A 4,295-nucleotide genomic window follows, 5' to 3' on the forward strand; every position below is an offset into this window, starting at 1 on the left:
GTAGGGATAACTTGACCTCTTCTTTTACAAGTAGAACCTCTTTAATTTCCTTCTCTTGTATTATTGCTGTAGCAAGAGTTTCAACGACTATATTAAAAAGGAGTGGAGATAGTGGACAACTTTGTCTGGTTCCTGATTTTAATGGGGAATCTTCCAGTTAACTCTTCATCAGTCTGCTCTGGCATGCTTCTAATAACAGAATCATCTGGATCTGTGATAGCTAGTATGCAGGCTCTGTATTATTTTCTGCATGCTGTGGTCAATTCAATATTATTGCCACTGTAGAGATGAACACCACTTTTGGCCAACATGGCATAGTATTCTACTGCAGATTTTCTAAAAGCTGGGCAGTTGTTAGAGAGGATGACCAATTTGTCCTTGTCATGTCCATCATGGTGGGGAGGTATGATGAGGTGGCTGGAGCAGGAGCAGGCACAGGAGGCAGAAACTGGAGATCTGGCAAGGCTTAAGAATTCTCTAAGCCCAACCCCAGTGATATGTTTCCTCCAGCATGGCCACACCTTCTAAGTATTCCCAAAAGAGCACTACCATCTGGGGACAAATACTTGGAGCTTGTGGGATACATTCTCATTCAAACCAGCAGGTACGTATTCACTTTTGATAGACATTTTGTTGCTTCCAGGTTATTTCAGTATAACACTTCGGAGTATTCCCACACAATCCTTGTAAGGACCTAGGCTTTTACTTCTCTTGAACTAATACCTAAGAAAAAAATTGCATTGTAATTTTGTAAGAAGCTGCCATACTTTCTCAGACAATTTTAGAACTTTACATTCCTGCTGGAGGATCTTTATCTTTTTATGATTATTTTTAACTTCTTAGGCTGTAGCTGTTGCCTCTAGAAGTTCAGTTAGGTGTGTTACATTTTCTGCAGGGAATAGTGAAGGTACAGAAGCGTTGTAGAAGAGTAATGGAAAAATGATGGCTAACCTCTTGGTTCCTGGGAATGGGAAAGGTCCAACATCAAGATCTGGGCGTCCAGGACCACATGTGGAGTCAAGACCATAACTGGCCATTAAGGGAGGTAGGGAGTCTATACTTGAGAGTCAATCCTCCCAAGAGTAGAATCTGTAAGTAACAGAAACCACCCCCGTCCCCAACATAAGCCCAGCACAGAGGCAAAGTCACTGCAGTGCACAACGTGGGACCTGGGTGAAGGGTGCTGTGAGGAGTGCAGCTATTCAGAGAAGGCTGAAACTGCTTTTCAACTCCATTCTGCAATCTGTTTCACCACCATGTGGGCCCGTGGCTCAGAGCTGGAGGCCACAGCTCCAGGCTCACAGGAGGGAATCACAGATCTGGCTCATAGATAAGGACCACAGACCCAGGGTCACAGAAGGGGATCACAGCTCCAGGTTGATGGGAGGGGACCACAGGGGTTCACAGGAGGGAACCTCAGCTCCAAATCATGAGAGAGAACCACAGCTTCTGCTCATAGAAGGGAACATAGCTCAAGTGTGCTGGCTCCAACTGTTTTCATGTCTCTGTTACTCCATCTACATGACTGTACTTGCGTCAAAGCATCAAAAGCAAAAGTTACTTCTGGCTTGAATTTCTTATATAGGATCATCAATCATCAATATTGGAGAAAACTTTTTTTTTTTTTTTGCTTTTGCTCAAGGAAATGGATAGAATGATTTCTTTTTCATGGTCAAAGATCCAGTCTGCCTTTTTCATCTTTCTACATCTTTCTACATGGTCAGGGGTAACAACTGATGAAATATCTTCTTACTGGAGTCATGCTTGAAATCTTATGATTAAAATAGTAAGGTACTTTCCCACTTAAAGCTTCCCACCTTTACTGTGACCTTGACCTGGGCCACATGCCTTGGGGAGTGTGAAATGGTCCTTGCCATCCTTGTTCCATACCCAGTCATGACCCCATCTCGCTGCAGTTTGTACTGCTACTGACTAAGCTTCATCTCTCTGGGCTGTCTATCATAGTGCTGGAATGTGACATGCATGCTACTGGAGGAGAAAGGTAATCATCAAATTACCCAACTGTGAACCCTACAAACCGCAATACATGTCCCTGGTGCAATAGTGGCAGGAATGTCATAACTGGATTTAAGTCTGCTTCACAAGATGGAAACTATATCTTGCACTATTATCTGGTCTAGGGTCCCATGGCTAGATAGTCATAATCCCTGGGGATAACATACTGCTAGTATTCTGTTAAATAGACATAGTATTAAACCAACTCCTAATGCTTTATCATTATAGCCATAGATTAGTACATCTCTCAAACTTCATTAGAGAAGCTTCTTTTGGCATTATAAGCTCTTAATCCACAACTGACTGTGGTTCAGAGAATAAGAGACTGTGTGCTCAGCCCTAATTGGGTTATCTATATCACACCCCTCCTCCAAAGGCTCAGGGATCAATGTGTAGGGGGGAGAAGTACAAAGATTGTAAGAGCCACAGGTGGCGGATGACTAAAAGGAAGCAATATTTTCTGGACATAACAGGGTAGTTGCATATGTGTACCCACAGTGCTTATCACAGCATACACAAGACAGTATTTCATTTTAAAGTTCTCATTTCTAATTGTTTATTGTTATTGTACAAAATAGGAATGTATGTGACTAGAGGACATTATCTTGTTCCTGTCAGGTTGCACATAGAGGAAATGCTTCTACCATAGCAATATGTATTGCAATTCTTCTTGTTTGTAATCAATGGCCAAGCTTAAAGACAAAGAGGCATTTCTAAACTTTTAGGTATAAATAAAATAACTATGTATGCTGTGTTTTGCTCTTTATGAAAACATTTTTTGTTGTTGCTGTTGTTGTTGTTGTTGTTTACAAATTAACCCTAAATGCATTCTTTAAACCCACTGTATTGTTCTTCTCTTCAAAGCCTATGCACATGTTACATATATAAACTATATAAAAAATTAAATTTTGAAGGCTGGGCTTGGTAGTGCATGCCTTTAATCCCAGCTCTTTGGAGGCAGAGGCAGGCAGTTTTCTATGAGTTCAAGGCCAGCCTGATTTACATAGCGAGTTCTGGAACAGCTGAGATCCTGTTTCAAAAAGACCAAAGTAAATTTTGAATGGTGGTGTTGATAGCACTGGAGAGCCTCATCAAGATGGGCTTTGCCAGGGGACTGTGTAACTGAGCTGCTCTGGCCTAGTTGGGGGCCTCAGACTGACCTGCCCTTCTGCTTGCCTAGTTTGACCATTACCATGGCTGGCCATTCACCCAGTTTTTGCCCCCAAGGCGAAGGCTCTGGCCCTCACAGGGAACCAGGGCACTGAGGCTCTCATGCACTGACAGATGAAGCTTGACGAAGATACAGATGTGGATGAGCCACTATAACACCCATTGGACACTTCCTGGAATGGGAACTCACTCAAGTAGGCCCTAAAGGATCCAGGTCTGTGGCTGGAGAAAACAAACCCATTTGACTGACGAGGAAAGATAAGAACAGATGAAGACTATGTTGGAGCTGGTGGCCCAGAAGCAGCAGAAACGTGAAGAGTTGAGAGGAGCAAGAGGCACTAGAATGAGAAAAGCAGTGCAAGGAGACAAGGACAAGAGCTGTCAGCTGTACGACAGAAACTGCAGGAAGATGCGTCACACTGAACTGCTGAGATTAGAAAGGAAAAGGCCAAAGAGTTAGCCGCCAGACAAAGAGTCAAGAAAAGATTGAAAGGGATAAAGTAGAGGAGAGTCAAGTATGGTGGCATTGTGGGTTCTCAGGCCATCCCCCCCACCAGCAGCAGAGCCAGCTCTTGTTCCTTCCTTTACCAGACAGGAACACCCTGACTAAGCAGAAGTATGACCAATGTTCTCCATACAGATTAGGCTGCCTGATGGGACTTCATTGATGCAAACATTCTGGGCCTGGCAGCTGTGAGGCTTTATGTGGCATTCCACTGTGGGGAAGAGCCCGGAGGAGGACCAGGACCCTGTGCAGCTGCTCAGTGGTTTCCCCAGACCAGCCTTCTCAGAGCCTGACATGGAACTACCTCTGTAGGAGCTGGAACTTGTGCCTTCATTGTGGTCTTAAATCTCCCAGCTGGGGGACCTTCATTCTGCTATCATTCTCTGACCTTTTCATCTTTGAGAAAGCATAGATATCTTTTTCCTAATAAATAGATCTTTGAGCTCTTTTTTTAAAAAAGTTAAACTTTTTAGCTTAGCACATGCTAAGAAAAATAACAATTTAAAAAATCATCTTTGCCACTTACCATAATCCCAGCACTATCTTCCTAATGATAGGTTTTGTGAACATCACTTGCTCTGGCCTGGAGGTAAACAGTAGTAAG

At 43.2% G+C, this 4,295-nt stretch overlaps 1 pseudogene; it reads left to right on the forward strand.

Annotated features, from left to right (window-relative positions):
• Positions 1 to 3,076: 3,076 nt before the first annotated feature.
• On the forward strand, positions 3,077 to 4,036 carry LOC103725646 (annotated as a pseudogene).
• The last annotated feature ends 259 nt before the right edge of the window (positions 4,037 to 4,295 follow it).

The sequence above is a fragment of the Nannospalax galili genome, unplaced genomic scaffold (genome assembly GCF_000622305.1).
Source record: "Nannospalax galili isolate Female #2095 unplaced genomic scaffold, S.galili_v1.0 scaffold448, whole genome shotgun sequence".
Classification (NCBI taxonomy): Eukaryota; Metazoa; Chordata; class Mammalia; order Rodentia; family Spalacidae; genus Nannospalax; species Nannospalax galili.